Source organism: Myotis myotis, unplaced genomic scaffold (assembly GCF_014108235.1).
Source record: "Myotis myotis isolate mMyoMyo1 unplaced genomic scaffold, mMyoMyo1.p scaffold_m19_p_9, whole genome shotgun sequence".
In the NCBI taxonomy this organism is placed as follows: domain Eukaryota; kingdom Metazoa; phylum Chordata; class Mammalia; order Chiroptera; family Vespertilionidae; genus Myotis; species Myotis myotis.
The window spans coordinates 18,678,251-18,696,892 of NW_023416401.1; the positions used below are offsets into that span (position 1 = coordinate 18,678,251).

Consider the following 18,642-nt stretch of genomic DNA (forward strand, 5'->3'; position numbering starts at 1 on the left):
ACACTGAATGTTCACATATCCCTCAACCTGCCCACCAAGAACATGAGTTCTACTTCTATCAATTCTTTCTTCCAATACCCATACTCATACACTGAGTATCTTAGAATAGGCATATGTCTTAAAAATAGGCCTATGTATATACTTTAGCTGAATATGGCATTCAAGCAGTCTTCTACTTAAGAGCGGGCTCTGTGCCAAAAGTTTGCGTGTATATGCATTTTCCCATAGAAACCATGCTGTGTGTGGTAGTTAGGTGCCCAGGTAACCCACAGAAGCCTGTTAAAACCCCATGTACCTGGAGTGCAATCATGTCCTAATAGTGCCCTAAACCCTGACATGTTCCTAAGGGAGAGCACATTTGGAGTTTTAAGTGGGGATTCCTCCTCCCTTCCAAATCCCACTCTTACTGGTTGTTGGAGTGGTCACAGGATCTCCCCAGGTTCTCAGAGAGATGGATCTTGTATCTCAAGTTCCAAGCCTCACCTTGGGAATTCATTAGTCTTCCCCTCTGCTTCCACTCTTGCTGTTATCAGTTAAATGTTCTTCCCACAACACATCAGAGAGAAACAAGCAATGAGACACTCACCCAAGTTGTCCTGCCTTCAGGGAGGGAGAAAGATGGAAAAAGGCCACATCTGAGAGGCAGAGAGGTAGCTACCTTTGTAGGCTTTATCAGGCTTTGGTGGTTGGTGGAGAGAAAGGGAGGCCCAAAGGAGGTAGGCGGGAGGGTGCTTAAAATTCACTTCAATGTCTCAGGAAGCACCCTTAGTGCCCAGAACTGCACCAAACACATCCGAAGAGAAACAAACTATACATGGGGATTCAAGCTCAAAACAAAACCGATACATGTCCCTTTAAAATGACCATAATCCCTGGGTGCATTATCGGGTGAAAAACATTTCAAACAAAACGAAATAGGGCATCAGATACACCCAGCATGTCCTGGGTTCTCCCAGCCCATGGAAGCTCTGGCACCTCCCACCAAAAACCCAGTGGAAATCCCCTTGGGTTCTCCACCAGGGTGATTTCTCCAGTGTTCCTGAATATAGTTGTTTTATTTTTAATCTCAGGTTTTGTTTGGGTTTAGCATTTAGCCTGAAGTCACTTATTCAAGGAAAAATTTATATAATGTTTGAAGACATGGAGTCCATTGTTTCGTTTTTTCTGAAAGCATAAAGTAGATAATTTATCCGCGCAGCTTTCACTACATTCTTTCTACCTTCGCCTTCACATGCAGTACTACAGAAAGAAAAATATTTTCACACTCAAGGTTTTAGGACTTCTTCTAATTGTCTAGAATTGCCTTCCCTTGGTGAGTAAGCACCAAGGAAACCTGTGGGAGAAACAACCTGGTGGCTCTTACCCATCCGGAGAAACACAAGGGGTGAATGAATCCACCTGCCAGCCCACCCTATTGTCCTATAGGCATCATCTCTGAAAAAAATGCAGGCTTCTATCACCACCATATGAATGGATAAACAAAATGTGATCTATACTTACCAAAAGTATTATTCAGCTTTAAAAGGAAAGCAATTCTAATACTTGCTACAACATGGATAAACCTTGAAAACATTACACAAATAAGCCAGATGCAAAAGGACCAATATTGTATGATTCCACATATATGAGGTAGCTAGAGTAGCCAAATTCATAGACACAAAAAGTAAGGGCTGGGGGAGAGAGAGGAGATGAGGAGTTAGTGTTTAATGGGTTCAGAGTTTCAGTTCGGAATGATAGAAAAAGTTCTGGAAATGGACAGTGGTGATGGTTGCACAACAATGTGGATGCACTTAACTATACACTTAAAATAGTTAAAATGGCAAATTTTATGTCATATATATTTTACCACAAGCAAAGATAATATATGGGCTTCCATCCTCGACTCAAACTCTCCACTTCATTCCAAAACCACATTATACTGAGAGATGACTACATGCCAAGCATTATTCCTGGTTGGGGGTTGGGGAGGATTGCAAGTTTAAACTGGATGATCAGAGGAGGACTCATTATGAAGGTGAAGTCTGATCAAGAACTTGAAATGGAAAATTGAATAAGCCTTGCCAATATGTGGAGAGAGCATTCCTGGCAGAGAATAGCAGTGCAAAGGCCCTGGGGCACTTTATGCCTGGACATGTAGGGACCAAAATGATGCCGAGGAAACTTGCGTGGGTCTGCATGGTTGTGAGTGCAGTAGCACTGAGATTGCCAAGCAAAGATGTTCTACAGGCAGTTATCTCTGAGTGGTCAGAGACACAGATAACCAATTCAAGTCTCATCTGTGTAGAAGCTAGGATGCTATGACATAGACTATTCATGGTCTTCATTTAATTGCTGTTTTCACTAAGGCACCACACCCCGCCCTCTGTTGTGGCCAGTGATGAAGAGTTTGGGCCTCTGTGGTTCAATTTATACAGAGACTACAATTCCCTTCTCCAGCCACGGTGTGAAGGAACTCTGGGGGATCAACAACTCCCTAAACAGACTTTCAACAAACCTTTTTTTTTTTTTTTTTTTCTAGCCCTGCCACTTCCTGGAGGGACTGGAGCCTTTTTGTTGAATTAAGGAATGAAATGGTGAACAAACAATATACATGATACAAACCAGTCATATTTATGACTGGTGTTGTATTATGTAATTAGGATTCCAGGGGCTCCTGGAGGTCAGATGAGAGGGAGATATCACAGGAAACTTGAGAAGGATTAAGATTAGTGTTAAAGAACAGGGGCTGTGCAAATGAAATACATCATGGGGCCAGTACCAAGTGTCTGGGAAAGTAAGGTTGAATGGGAGTCCCTACTGAAGATATGTCCTAGGACTTCCATTCAAAACGCCAGAGTGCATCTCATGCACACTTTGGGATTATACTCATCAAATTCTAAGCTTTCTCTTCTTAAACTCATTCTTTCTTGTTGGTGCTCTCACTGGAGAAGGGGAGATTGGGAATGCCTAGAGATTTCCAAGAATTCTTACTACTCTAGTGAGCAGTTTTGTTACATGAAGTTGTATTTGGCATCTGGGCTTCCAAAGCAGTTTGAGGGTATTTCAGAACATTAAATATATTGTATTTCACTCTGTTTCCAAACTATATATCACTCTCCTCATAAAGACCATGACCTCATCGAAGGAAACAAGGATGCTGTATTCATTTTTATAGCCTATTTTTGCAGTACAGCATCTAACCATAATTGGTACTTGGTAAGTATTTATGGAATAAATCAATGACTATTATTGATGCAACCAGAATAAGGTTTCAGTATTGCAATGGGTCTTAATACCCCATTTATCCTGCTGTACTTAGGAGGACTGGTGGGAATGGTTCCATTTTACAGATTAGTGACATTAGGGGTGTGTTGGTTATTAATTGGTGCACAACAAATTACTCCAAAACTTAGCAACTTGGAACAAAGCACTTTTATTATTTATCATCCACTCTATTATTTTCTGTGGATCACAGCTTAGCTGGGTCTTCAACTTCAGGTTCTCTTACTGGTTGTAGGGCTGTAACTAACTCTCAAGGCTGTAATCCAGGTGTCAGCTGCAGCCACAGTCATCCCAAGGTACAGATGAGGCAGTATCTGCTTCCAAACGCACATGACGGTTGCTGGCAGGATTCGTGTCTTCACAGGCCATCAGACTGACAGTCTCAGTTTCTCACTGGCAGATAACCAGAGGCTTCCCAAGGTGCTGGCCATGTTGGTCTCTCCATCGTGGCACCTGGTTTCATCAAAGCCAGCAAACCAAGAAGAGAGAGTGCCAGCAACATAAAAATCAGAGCTTTCTACCCTGGGCAGGGGGCTCAGTTGGTTGGAGTATAATTTCTGTAGGCCAAAAGGTTGCAGGTTCAATCCCCATGACAGAAGCAACCAATCAATGTTTCTCTCACATCGATGTCTCTCTCTCTCTCTCTCTCTCTCTCTCTCTCTCTCTCTCTCTCTCTCCCCCCCCCTCCCTCCCTCCCTCCCTCTCCCTCTCAAATCAATTTTAAAAAAAGCATGTCTTCAGATGAGGAATAAAAAAAATCAGAGCTTTTTATAACCTAATCTCCACAATGACACCCCACCACTTTTGTGGTATCCTAGTCATTAGAAGCAAGTCCCTGGATCCAGCCCACACAGAGGGTGTGAACACCAGGAGGCAGAAACCTTGGAGAGCCATCTGAGAAGCAGCCTACCACAAGGGGTGCTGAATGGACCTACATCCTTCAGGATCATACAGTAGATCTGAGGTCAGATTTGATTGGAAATGTGACTTCTCCACTTTCCTCCTTCCCCTCCATCCTAATGGTGTTGTGGGGCAGGCCTGGGCGGGTGGGGCAAATGGACTGGGCGGGAGAAGAGCAGAATAGTGAAGGAAGGCATCCTTCAATCCATTTCCCCAAATTCATACTGGAACAGAATTTACATTTTTCAAGTTATCAAACAGTTAGGCAGAAATCCAACGTGACTGCAGGTATGGATTTATGACCATTAATGCAAAAGCTGTTTCTAATGACATTCTAAGGCATTTCCATATAATACATCTGTTCAGTTCACATTTGTAACTGGGGCCTGGAAAGAAGTGCAGTGCGATTGGGGAGGGATGAATTGCTGCATTTCCTGAGACTTTGTGTGCAGGTTTCTAGAAGGGAGAGAAGTTGTTGGGCTGATTTGGGTCTAGAAATCATGGCTGGTGGCTTCAGCCAAGGCCAAACCCTCCACTGCACTCCCTCTGGGAAACTATGGAGCCATCATTTAAAAAAAACTTAGGAACCACTAGCTAGCAACAACCACCAGGAGGACCCTGCACCTTTGACCCTTTCGTCATCTATTTTTTTGTTTGTTTATTTTCCCAGTAGTGACTGACAGTTGAACACTTTCAGTAAAGGGTCTTGTGACCCATGTCAGGGACAACAATGATAATGAAACAAAGCAAAACAAAACAGCTCCCATTGCCCAATCAGCCAGCAAGACTGCAGAAACCTGGGACAGAGAAGCAGTGCTGGCAGAGGGGAGAAGCAGAGGGGAGCCGAGAGAGAGGGAGAAAGACAGTGCCTTCGAAGGCCAAGAGGAGGTTGTCCACACAGGCATGGAGCCAGGGCCAGCAGGAAGCCAAGGGAGCATCCCCGGAGGGAGGGCTCAGCTTGGGCCTGCCATGAAGTTGGCACACAGCAAATGTGAGCTGCTCTTATTATTATTATTGCTTAATAAGAAGGATGTCCTTTGGATGACGATTATCGGATTACCCCTACATGAAAAAGAAGGCTTTACATTCTTTCATATGATCATTTTATCTGATTCTTCCATAACCATGTTGATGTGCTAGGACCGGTGGTAGTTTTCCCTCTGTTTTATAAACTTTAAAATGTAAGTTAAAATACTTGTTTAAAATGTAAGTTAAAATGTAAGTTAAAATGCTTGTTTTGAATGGACTCGGGGTTGAGCAGCTCGATGGGTATCATCGACAGACTCTGGGTCAGAGAAGGAGGCAGCTCAGCAGGGGCATGAGGACAATGGTCTCAGAGCACCTGGAGATACCCTCTGAGACCTCCAGGACTAGCTGGGAGACAAAGAGCCCAGAAATACAACCCACTGTCTCCAGACATCCCAGCTGGCCACTAACTGGACTTAGGCCCTGAGCTCTCTACTCACTCATGGCCCTCACCACCCTGCTCTGGGGTCCCTCCTGCCCTGTCTCAAGCTGCCTGGGGATGGGGCCGTAGTGGAAAGGCAGTTGCCTGGCAGGGCGCCCAGCTTCCAGAGGCTCAGAGCCGCCCCCTAGGTGGGCTACTAGCCATTTCTGCCTTCTTCTAGTTACCAAAGGAAAAAACTACTGATTGTAAATATCACTTTAAAAGCAGGCCGTCCGACAGCCAGCTCAGCTGCAATACATCAGCCTGAATTGTACTCATTTATGGTGAAGCATTTCATATTAATGTTTCCATTGCTTATCACAGACACTGGCTTTAAAGTGCTTAAGCCAGCTGTACTGAGTTATTTATTAGGCTTTTTTTCCCAAGTTTCCTTTTCCTTAAATAAAGTGTTTGTTTTACCTTCATAGATTTAAGAATTCCTCTTGTCTTCTGTCAATCACTTCTGATGACTGATGTGCCTGCATTCCCTATCTCCCCAGGATATGCTCAGAACTCTGGAGGAAACAGAACTGAGGGTAGCAGGCCCATAGAAGGGACATAGATTGAATGAGAAGGGGACTTCAGTCCCTGCAGGGCCATTTGGCTTCCCTTTTCCCAAAAGCAGGGTTCCACCTCCACTATAACATGAAGATCCTCAGTGGTTGCCTAAAGCCAACTGATGAGACTACAATCAATGCTGCTGATCCTCTCCCGCTTCCTTAATTCTCGTCCTGACATTCTGACCACCACTTTGCCCTCTCTCCCCTTCGTTAACTTTACCTTCCTCCTCTCTCCTACACATGGGTGGTCTATGCAGGGGTCCTCAAACTTTTTAAACAGGGGGCCAGTTCACTGTCCCTCAGACCGTTGGAGGGCCAGACTATAGTTTTAAAAAAAACTATGAACAAATTCCTATGCACACTGCACATATCTTATTTTGAAGTAAAAAAACAAAACGGGAACAAATACAATATTTGTATTTGCATGTGGCCCGAGGGCCGTAGTTTGAGGACCCCTGGTCTATAGGATAGGCCTCAGACCTGCCTCCTTCAGAACTAGCACCCATCTGAGGTGACGTCTAAAGACTGAATGTGAGGCCTCTCCCCGTCTTCACCTACTGGACTCCCAGAAGACTGGCAACGAGACCAAAAGCTAGAGAGTTTGTCTCCATAGAGTCTGGCATTGGTGAGATAGCTAAGCAAATATCCAGGACCTCAGCGCTTTACACTGCAGCCCCTCAGTAAGAAGGACCACCCATAACCACAGAATCCCAGGCACAACATGGTTCCTCACTCTGAAGTATGAACAGATAGCTAAGGATCTCAGACATTTAAGAAAAACTCTAACCAAAAAACAAAAACCGTAAATAAGGGACTTAGAGAAAACAAAGGTAAAACAGGAAGCAAAATAATTATTTTTAAAAAATTATTAACATCTTCAGAAAAAAATAAGATAGGTACAAGAACAGAAAGCTATTCTAAAAGAACAGTCAGAAAACTAAAAAGAGTGCATGGGTATTAAATATGAAATAACCTTAAAGAATCAAATAGACTTCTAAAAGATTAATATAAAAAACCTCTTAGGAAGTAGAAAAAGGACAATAAGATGAAAAAAAAGGAAAGAAAAATGGAAAAATGAAAGCATCCATCAAGGAGGTCCAATAGTCTCTTAATAGAAATTTCAATGCCAGAGTTCAGAGAAAATAAGGGAGGCAATTCTAAAGGATAAATCCCAAGATTTCCATAACTAAAGAACATGAAATTCCAGATGTGAAGGATTCATCAAAAGGTCAAATATAACATATGAAAAAAGATGCACATCTAGATACATTATTGTAAAATTTCCAAGTGCTCCAGGATGAAGAGTAGGGATAAATACTTTCAGAAAAGGGTGAAAAAGAGATCACTGGACAAGGTTAGAAATCAGGAAAGCATCAGACCTCTCAATAGCAACACTAGACCTAGAATACAGTGGCGCAGCGATTTTCAACTGGTGCGCCAATTTTTAAAACATGCAATAAACTGTCTCTTTAGTCATGGGCACTGACCTCTTTTCCCCTGGATTGTCAAATAAAAAAATGACAACAGTCCAGCCAGTGTTGTTCAGTGGTTGAGCATTGGCCTATGAGCCAGGAGGTCATGGTTTCACTCCCAGTCAGGGCACATGCCCGGGTTGTGTACTTGATCCTCAGTGTGGGGCATACAGAAAGCATCCAATCAATGATTCTCTCTCATCATTGACATTTCTATCTCTCTCTACCTCTCCCTTCCTCTCTAAAATCAATAAAAATATATTTTTTAAACGATGACAGCCAACACAATAATAGCCGTCTAGTGTGAAAGAATCAAAATTATGCCTATCTTTTCTATCAGATCAGAAAAATATAATTTTTGGTGTGCCACAGAATTTCTGTGTTAGTTTATGTGTGACATGAAATAAAAAAGGTTGAAAATTGCTGCAGTGGTACAATGTATTTCCATCCTAGAAATCTATATCCAGCCAAATGGTAAGCAAATATGAAGAGAGTATAAAGACATATTCAGATATGCAAGCGCTCTAAAATTTTACCCCACATGTGTTTTCATGAGAGCTTCTAAGAAGATTTCACCAAAGCAAGAGAGTAAAACAAAAAATATATGCGATCCAGGAAGAAGATCATCAGAGGAGAGCAGTGCAGGGGAAACTGAGGCATGAGAGGTACAGCATACTTAAAGGGAGCCAGTCTAAACCACATAGAGCTAGGGATTGGGGACCCCAGAGGGATGGTTTCAAGGAAAAATCAACACTGTTCAACCACCCACGGGGCTTGATTGACTATGTCTAGGGGGTCTTGGTAGCTCCACTGGGAAGTCTGGAAAAGAATCAATGGTAGGTACATAGAAAACCAGGAAACCTATTAAATTCTACAATTTTAAATTCTTGGGAAAACAAAAAGTTGTTTAAGAAAGGAAATAAGTGCTCACTTTGGCCGCACATATGCTAAAATTGGAACAATACAGTGAAGATTGGCATGGTCCCTGTGCAAGAATACCAAGCAAATTCGTGAAATGTCCCATTATTTTTACAAGGAATAAAACGTTTCAATCCATATGAGATGAGGGATGATAAATTTATTACGATAAAAATTTCACAATACAGTAGTCCCCCTTATCCACAGTTTCACTTTCCATGCTTTCAGTTACCGGTGGTCAATACCGGTACATGAATATTAAATGGAAAATTCCAGAAATAAACTATTTATACATTTTACTTATTTTTAAAGCATTCTTTTTGTTTAATATGTTTGTATTGATTTCAGAGAGGAAGGAAGAAGGAGAGATAGATTGAAACATTAAGGATGAGAGAGAATCATTGATCACCTGCCTTCTGCACACCCCTTACTGGGGGTCAAGCCCACAACCCAGGCATGTGCCCTTGATCAGAATTGAACCCAGGACCCTTGAGTTCACAGGGTGATGCTCTAGCCACTGAGCCAAACCAGCTAGAGCTATTCATACATTTTAAACTGCACACTCTTTTGCATAGAATGGTGAAATTTCTCATTGTCCTGCTCCTTCCCACTCAGGACATGAATCATCCCTTTGTCCAGCATATCCACTACCAGCCCATTAGTCATTTAGTAGCCAACTCGGTTATCAGACCCACTGTTGCACTATCCCAGTGCTTGTTTTCAAGCCACCCTTATTTTACTTAAAAATGCCCTCAAAGCACAAGAGTAATGACGCTGGCAATTCAAATATGTCAAAAAGAAGCCATAATGTGCTTCCTTTAAATGAAAGTAAGTATCTTATTACAGTGCAAGAAGATATTTTGGGAGGCCATATTCACATAACTTCTTTCACAGTGTATTGTTATAATTGTTTCATTTTATTATTAGTTGTTGTTGATATCTTACTGTGCCTAATTGATAAGTTAAAATTTATCATAGATGTGCATTCAAAACATAATATATCCAGATTTAGTACTATGCATGGTTTCGGGCATCCCCGGGGGGTCTTGGAATCTATCCCCTGCAGATAGAGAGGGATTACTGTCTATGTAAGTCAAGTCGTTACACTGTGCATCTTAAACTTATGCAGAGCTGCGTGTCAGTAAAACTCGGGGAAAATAAAGGAAATAATCATATTTTCATTCCTTTGTGAATATCTTCATAGATATAAATATGAAAATCCTAAAAATTCACTTAATAGAAAATTGCAATATAACTGTATTGGGAGAATGGAAGAAAAAGAAGACACTGTGTCAGCCAAAGAGAAAAAGCCTACCATTCTATAGATGGAAGTTAAAAAATAATGTCCTGAAGATAGAGCAATATAATAACATTATTTAGAAATATGAAGGTAAATGCCAGCAATAAGAGCTTAAAATGTTGAAAATAGTGTTTCTAGGGAGTAAGACTCAGGATTAAGGAATGGGGAGGCCAACGAAATGCTAGGTGTTATGAAGTCTTCTCATAAATTTGAATTTTGTAAGGATGTACATGTACTAGTTTGATAGAAAGTAAAAATTTAATTCAGGTGCATAAACTTAATGCTATATGCAGAGCTGTGTATTGCGGAAAGAGCAAGAGCCTACCATGAGCAGATGTACAGTGAGGAGCAAAAGCAGATACAGACCCTGCCCTTTTGGAACCTCTCTTTAATCATAGCGTGCTGTCTGACCTCTGGGCTTGCCTGCACAGAGCTGTCCCTGACCACTTGTCTGGCTAAAATGTGCTGACTCAATTACCAAGGTTCCTTTCTCACGTTCCTTGACTCCCTCCAAGCAACCAGGCCTCTTCTGGGTCCTACTGTCCTTTGTGCAAACCTCCATTGCAGCAATGACCTCATGTGGAACATGTGTATTTGCAGGCATATCTATCAGCTGGTCATGCAAGGACCTCATTTTACCGTGAGTCTGTTCCTAGCACAGTGTCTGCCTCTATGGCAAAGTTCTTGTAATATACAGTAATGTAACGTAAGTAATGTAAGTACTTGTCATATAAAGGCATGCATGCATGGGTGGAAGGAAGGAAAGATAGGTGGGTGGGTGGGTGGGTGGGTGGATTGATGGATGAATGAGTGCATAAGTGCATCCATAGAAGGCCAGGCTGTATTTTCTTGTTACCATATAAAAGAAAGATTAATATTGGTTGGATTAGTACACTGGTTGGGAAGAAGACAAGGAAAGCAAGAAGTATCCAGGAAATGGATTGTACCACCCTGCTTGGGCTAGGCATACAGGATGCACAGAGTGCGACACTATCACAGTGGGAACTAAAGTACTACCTTATTGCTTCCACAATCCCACCACACTGTCCCAAAATATCTCAATGTGGCCCAAATGGTGCACACAAGAAGGTAGGAAGGAGGAAAGTGATAGAGAAAGGGGAGCTAGAGACCCCAAAGACACACTATGCAGGCAGTGGCACTTGTCTGTGCTGTGACTTCCAGTGGGAAGCTCAAATGCCTCAAGGGTGCTGCACCCAGCTAACAGCGACCCCACAGGAAGCAGCCAGTGAGGACGCACTGTGTCTGGTACCACGGTCTTAATGAGCTGGTGGAACTCTTCTCAAGTCCAGCTTGTGGGTGCAATCAGCACAGCTTAAGCTAACACTTTGCATTCTTTCCACAAAGATCCCTCAGCAAGTGGACAAGATGCAGGAATCATTTGTGGTCCCCTCTTGCCCTCGCCCTCATCCAGCATAGCCATTTCCTAAATTAGAGGCCTCATCTTCATAATCTGAGTCTAAAGGGCAAGGGGCATTTACCAAAGACTCAAAGGAAACTTCTAAAGCCCTACTGATTCCACTGTATTCCCACCAAAAGGATCCTTAGTAACTGAAAGTTAAATGAATTTCTCATACATTCACTCAACCGACGATAGCCGGTCAGCTTTGCAGCATGAGTTAAGGGCTCTGAAAACACCACACAGTCCCAAAATATCTCTACACTGGCCTGAAATTCTTTTTCACTTTATAACCATGCCTGAAATTCCACCAATTAGAAACTCATTTATAAGCCCCTCTTGTAAAATGTGCTAGAGTGATTAGCTTTATTTGATGCCGCTCCACAATCTAAAATTAGGACCAACGGTTGGGCCTAATAAAGAAAAATTGAGGGGCTTTAGCTTGACTGAAAAAGCCTCTTCTGTCAGTTCTTGCTCTTCATTCAGCAGTGAGACTGGCAACTCCCATGACAGACAAACGATCGCTTACGACAAAATTTTCTCCTTCTGAACAGCTCCAAAGGGTAGAAAGTTCTTCCTTGCTGTGGATTAAAATTTGCTTCCTGACACTCAGCAGTTTGCCCTCATTCTGCTCTCAACAACACGAAGGGAGTCTAATCACCATCCATCCCGTTGTCAGATATTCTAAGCCAGTCCTCCTCTCCCTTGGAGTTCCAGTGGTCCTTCCTCCATGTCTAACAGCTGGGCACTATGTGTGCGTTGATTTGGTTAAATAAGGCATGGCTCAGGATTCCAGAGATGGCTTACAGTAGAATAGAAGTTGCAGGGTATCTGTGATATTTGATAACAGCCTGTAATCTCTGCTTCCCACTAACAAAGCACCCTGGCACACACATGGGTGTGTGTAGTCAAGCACCAGTTCATGTAGAGGTAAGTCAAATCAAAGAGAATGGCTCAAGAAGGTACAACACCTAGACTGGTTGGGTCTGGCAAGACATGTGCCAGGGCACAGGAGACCCTAAGGGTGTGGTCTGATGCCAAGCCAGAGGCTGTTTGCTCTCTATTTCTCCATGCAAGTTCTGTACTTGAAGGCCTAGGACCTAGCCTTCTGTCCTGGATCAGCCCCTACTTGGAGGATTTGAGTAAGCTTCTTAACTCCACTGAGTCTCTATTTCTTCATCCACTAAATCAGGACTTTTCTATCTGGCCCCCTGATAGAGTTTTGGGAGAATTCCATGAGGTGACAAATTTGAGAATGCTTTGAAGGCTATAAAGGAAAGCAGTGTGCAATGGCCAGGTCTGGGGATCATGGCTTACTTCTGTCTGGCTGGGGACAGCCCATGCTCAGCTGGGAATTATGGCCAGAAGGAGAGCCAACACCCTTCACAAAATGAATTTCTGATTAAGGCAGGATTCAAAGGCTGAATGTTCTAGAAGCATAATGATTAACTCATGACCACTTGAACCTTTTGGCAACAAAACAGCATCTAATGAAACTTTCTGTGTGGTTGTGTCTCCTGACATGTTGTATGCAGCATGGATGTTGGGGTTGGTGCCACGGCATGGCCCATTGCTTAGAGATGCCTTGTTGGCCACATGGGTGTACAGACCACGCAGCCAGCCCTAAGCAGATACATCTGTTTGGATTACTCACCAGTCAATCCTAGAGCAGATCTCCACTTTCACAGACATTCGAGATATGGGATCCAGGGATGGAAGAGAATGTGGAGCTTCTCCTAGTGGAGAATGGAATCAGACACCTGGAGGGGAAAAACAAGTAACTTCATGAGTAGACTCTCCAAGGTGGGCTTGACTGAGATGTAGCCATTTGATGACCTAATGCCTGGTAAAATAAAGACCGGGCAGTCAGGAGGCCTGGGTTCCTGATTTTCCACTAAATGTGGGTACAACTGGGAGATTTTCCAGGCCTCACTGTTCTCACTTGTAACTAAGGAGCAGGTCTGGGTGATCGTTTTCTATGACTTTCATTTTTATCTTTGCATTCTACTGCCTCCACCCCAAACAGCACTATCTCCAGGCATCCTTCAAATCTCAGCCTTACATTTGCTTTCTTGGGAAGGTCTTCCTCACTCCCCTAGACCCATGGTCGGCAAACTGCGGCTCGCGAGCCACATGCGGCTCTTTGGCCCCTTGAGTGTGGCTCTTTCACAAAATACTGACTTCTATGCATGGGCCACGAAGTTTCAATCGCACTGTACGTGCGTGCCCGCACATGGTATTTTGTGGAAGAGCCACACTCAAGGGGCCAAAGAGCCGCATGTGGCTCGCGAGCCGCAGTTTGCCGACCACTGCCCTAGACCAAGCTAAAGAGCCTGTCGGACACTGACACAGCACTGCTGGCCTCTCCATGAGGACTCTGTGGCACCCTACCTTTTTGTAGCTCAATGTGCCTGGCAATTAACTTGGTAAATTAAAATTTAAAAGAGAGAGAGAGAGAGAGAGAGAGAGAGAGAGCTCTTAGTAATGGTGAAATCACCAGCCCTCTCAGAATGCAGAGAAACTAAGAAAGAGCCCACTGCCCTAAGCAAAGAGTTTAATTGCTATGATTAACTGCAAATAACCACAAGTTCTTGGCAGCAAAGCATATCCCATCAGAAGTAAATTTGATGAAGAGAATGTGTGACATCCAAGTCTGGGCCTCAGGTCTTGTAGCTTTTATCTTGCCTCCTTTGGAGCCCTGAGACAGCCCTGTGAGCAAGCACAAGCTAGCCTGCTGGACGTTGAGAACCCCCTTTGAGAAGAACCATGGTACCCCAGTCGACAGGTGGCCAATTCCTGGCCAATAGTCTGCTAACATCCAGACATATCAGCAAGACACCCTAGTCATGAAGTCGCCAACCAGCCAACCCACCAGGTGACCACAGACACATGAGAAAATCCAGCACAGACTGCCCCGTCAAACTGCAGAAGCACGGATTAATTAAATGCTTCTTATTTTAAACCACTACATTTTGTGGTGATTTGTTTTGCAGCAAAAGCTAACTGATAGGCCTTTCCCTCAGCCCTTTTTTGCTGAACTTTAGCAGATCAGACTCTTGGCAGGCGTCATAGGAGGCAAAGGCATGGTCTAAGTTGTATTAGTTGAGTTAGAAGCCCAATAGCCTTTTGAAGGGGACATAGCCCATTTCCTAATTCCTGCAGCACAAGCTTCTGTTAGGGAAATACATGGAGCACGTGATCAGTCGGGACAAATAATGGCTAACACACTTTTATAGTTCTTACTGCCTGCCAGACACTCTTCTAAGGACTTTATTTCTATTACCTCATTTAATTTCAAAGAAACCCTATAAAATGGGACCATTTTTTCTCCACTTTACAGATGAGGAAATTGAGATACACAGATGCTAAGTAATTCTCCCAGTCGCAGTGCTAGAAAGTGGTGAAGTTGGAATTTGGTATGAGGCAGGCCAACCTCCAGAGTCCTTGCTGTACTCAGCATGCTAGTCGGACAAGTCCTCTGGCAAGGAAAGAGGACTGGGACCCCAAAGGGAATCTCCTAAGGAAAGGGTAGATGTAGATTCGTGACCCAGAATCCATCCTAGAGCCTATGGGGTTTCACAGGGACAACGTGATTTTGGCACAGGATGTAGGAAGAACTGGAAATGCCTCAGGACCTAGGCATCTGGAGAAACAGAGGCTCAGCATGTGAGAATGAGGGGCCAAGTACAGAAAACTCCAAAAATGGTTTCGAGTACAGGAATCTCTACCCACAAGTGCATCAGCAGGGTGCCAGGCAGGAAGTCACAGACAAAACAGGCCCTGTGGACCAGAATTCAGCAAAGACTCCAGCACCCCCCCCCCCCCCAATTAGCAAGCAGTGTCGCAAACAGATGGAGCTTTCAAATTTCACTCTCCTGCCTTGGGATAATCTGAAGATGGGGGGGCGGGGGTAACAAATAAGGAACTGTGCCTCCTAATAATAAGAGTAGGTGAGGTCTTAAGTGATAGATGAGAAAAATAAAAAAGAAGTGATCATATCTGCACCCAAAGTGAGTGAAATGGCTTAGTGGTTTCATAAGAATTTCTTAAATAGATCTGCACTGTTTGTGAAGCATTTTTGAAATATTTTATTTGCTTCTCACAACAACCTGCAAGGTGGGTAGCACAGGTATCGCTGTCTCTGCTTTTCAGATGCTGGGACTGCAGCTCAGGGGAAGGGCCTTGCCCACGGTCATGGAGCTAGTGGAAGGCACAACCAAGATGCCAACACAGGGCTTTGTCCTCCTGGCCTAGAATTCTGCTCCACCGGGCCCATGACTCTTCTCTACACACAGTAAAAGTTCTGTAACAATTCAAGAGATGGCATAATTCAGAACAGGAAGCCAAGGGAATGCACATTGGTGACTCGTTCTCAAAAGAGTAGCCCCAGACCCTAAAGAAGCCAAAATAAGGTCAGTCTGTCCCCCACACAGACCTTCAAGGAAGAGGGCAGGGGCTTGGGCTTGAATCTATTCATTCCAGCAAATCTGTTTTGCAAACAAATGGTTATTTGAAAAGTTGCTGATGAATTCCATCCAGTTCTTTTTTTAGCAACAAGTTGCTTGAGGCTGATCTGCAAAATAGTCTGCTACTGAACGTAATCCATTTTACCCAAACTGTTTTATGTGTTACACAAATCATGGCTATTTTTTTTTACATGTTTGCTTGTTTATTAGCTTACAAGCAGAGGCTGTTCTAGAGCAGCAGCCCCAGCTCCTGACCCCAGCACCTGCCCACTCTGGGCCAAGTCCCAGCTGTGGTTATGGCTCTGATGGCAAACACGACCTTCCATTGCTCACTACTGAGTAACCAGGAAGAGATACAAGCATGAAGAGGACCCCCTGCAGCAGAAGTCAGCTCCCTGGAAATAGGTTTTTATTGGGTGTGGCATAGAGAAATCGCTGAAATGGGAGGAATTATCACTTTGAGTCGTCTTTGGATAACAAATTGCTGAGGCCTAAATATCCACAGATTATTCTATCTGAGTTTATCTTGTTGCGACAGTTCCGCATGCTGTAATCAATCACTCTGCGTATCCATAAAACAGCTTGATAGTACACATGTATTCTTCTCAAAATAAAGTTGTAGCATTTACACATAATAACTTATTGGGCTGCAGGCTTTGCCTGACGTATGCTCAATATCATTTGACGTTTTATTGGATCCCACACAAACTTTTGCCTAATATAGTCGTTCTACAGGGAAAAGTTAATTGAAGCCTTGGCTATAATAAAGAAAGTTAGAAAGAAAGAGAAGTAACTGAGGCAACCTGCTCTGGGGATGAAGAGAGGCCTAGGTGGGAAGAGCCTGGGGGGAGTCTGATGTCACCCCTCGCTGCCTTGGGCTGCAGGATAGGTAGGTTCAGCTCTCCAGGCCTCAGCTGCCAGCTGTAGAACACTTAGCATTACCAAGCGTTGCATGTAAATTACACAAAGGGTGTGGGAGAGATGAAGGAGGACAGAGAGCTCCTGGGAGGGCTCCTGGGCAGGAATGAGGCAGAATTGGCCAGTTTGTCAGGAAATACAAAGGCCACTTCCACTGCATTCATGGAGGGTTGGGTGAAGTCAAAATAGTGTGCAAATAAGTTTGACGCTTTCTCTATTGACTGTCATTCTTACAAAAGCCTGTATAAATGTTATTTGTTGACTTATTTTCTCTATCTCCTACCACACCCCAGACCAGAGGTCCTCAAACTTTTTAAACAGGGGGCCAGTTCACTGTTCCTCAGACCGTTGGAGGGCCGGACTATAGTTTAAAAGAAAAACTATGAACAAATTCCTATGCACACTGCACATACCTTATTTTGAAGTAAAAAAACAAAACGGGAACAAATACAATATTTGTATTTGCATGTGGCCCGCAGGCCGTAGTTTGAGGACCCCTGCCCCAGACTATCAGTTCCATGAGGCAGAGACTTGGCTGTGGGGTACACTAGGGCATCTGCAGTGGAGGCACTCAGTAAGCAACTGATGAATGAAGGAAAGATAGATGAATGAAAGAGTAAAATAGGCCTGAAATACACTGTCTGGCACTTTCAGAAAACTGTCACAGGTATCCTGCTCTGAGCAGCCCCTCTGGCCAAAGCCCTCTGCTCTTTCTTCTTCCACCTCCCTCTAACCTTGCCTGTGCTGTGCTCATGCCCTCTGCAGCAGAACCAAGCCAGAAACAGCACGGACAGAAGGTCATGCTGCTCACTGTGGGTGACATCAGGGTCCCTCTACTCTCTACCCTGATCAGAGGGCATGTGGGATGTGGAAACCACTTCGGGGCACACTCTAAGAAGCCCTGGAAACTAGGATGTGCCATATTAATAATGCTTTTCATGTTGCAGAAGTGCTCCATGGATTGGGTGAAATGTAGAACTGTGCTAGTCGTCCTCAGAGCATCAAAATCATCTGTGAGACTTTATCAACTGGACACCCAGAGCTCTACTTTTGGAAATTGGGACTGAGGAGGTTTACGATGGAGCCTGGACAGCTGTAGTTTCTACAATTTCACAGCTGATCTTGATATGCCCTGAAAAATCAGAACAGCAGGACCAGGCAATGGCTGACATCCTTTCCTTCTTCAATTCCAAGTGTGTAGGGAGATAAATGGTGATGGAAGAAGACTTGACTTGGGGTGGTGAACACACAATGCAATACACAGATGATTCTTCTCCTACCTACATGATGAAACCTATGTGATTTCATTAACCAATGTCACCCCCAATAAATTCAATAAAAAAGGAAAACTGCATTTTTTAAGTATTCTTTTGGGAGGTGGTGGTGGAAATTAATGTGGTTTTCTAAAACCCCAGAAAGTCTTATACAAAACAAGTGACTAAAATAGTGCGAGTTAATCATCTGGTCCCTCTAGTCTTCATTGTCCACTGAGCATGCCATGGTCACTCCCTGCCCCTGTCCTCAGTTATGGAATTCTTCAACCACCTACATTGCCCTTTGGGTCCTCAACATCCTCTCCAAATCATAGCCATTTGTTTGTGGAAATGATTGGCTATGGTTAATCATGTGAAAAGCAGCTAACATTAGGACAAAGAACCTGCCTCCACACTGTCTTGCTGAAACCATTGATATTCACCTTGGGATGTTCCACTCACATCCACTCATCCCTCATTGAACAAACATGTTTGACCCCTTCCTACCAGGAACTGTGCTAGGTGCTAAGTATGGAACAGTGAACAAACAGATATGAGGACACCATCCTTGCTTTGTGTTTAAGCCTCATTGCTTAAGAGTTATTTGCAGTCTCCAGCTTAGTGCTTTAGGAAGTCGATGGTGTAGACAGCTCCCAGGAGTTTAAGACACAACTCTCATGAAAAATCACAGACATTATCCCGATGATTATCCATTCAATCATCCAAGGTT

At 43.6% G+C, this 18,642-nt stretch overlaps 1 non-coding gene across 1 annotated transcript; it reads left to right on the top strand.

The window, feature by feature from the left end:
- Positions 1-8,563: 8,563 nt before the first annotated feature.
- LOC118663964 lies at positions 8,564-8,670 on the top strand. Its single transcript, XR_004970244.1, has one exon. It is a non-coding gene; the product is annotated as a U6 spliceosomal RNA (small nuclear RNA).
- The last annotated feature ends 9,972 nt before the right edge of the window (positions 8,671-18,642 follow it).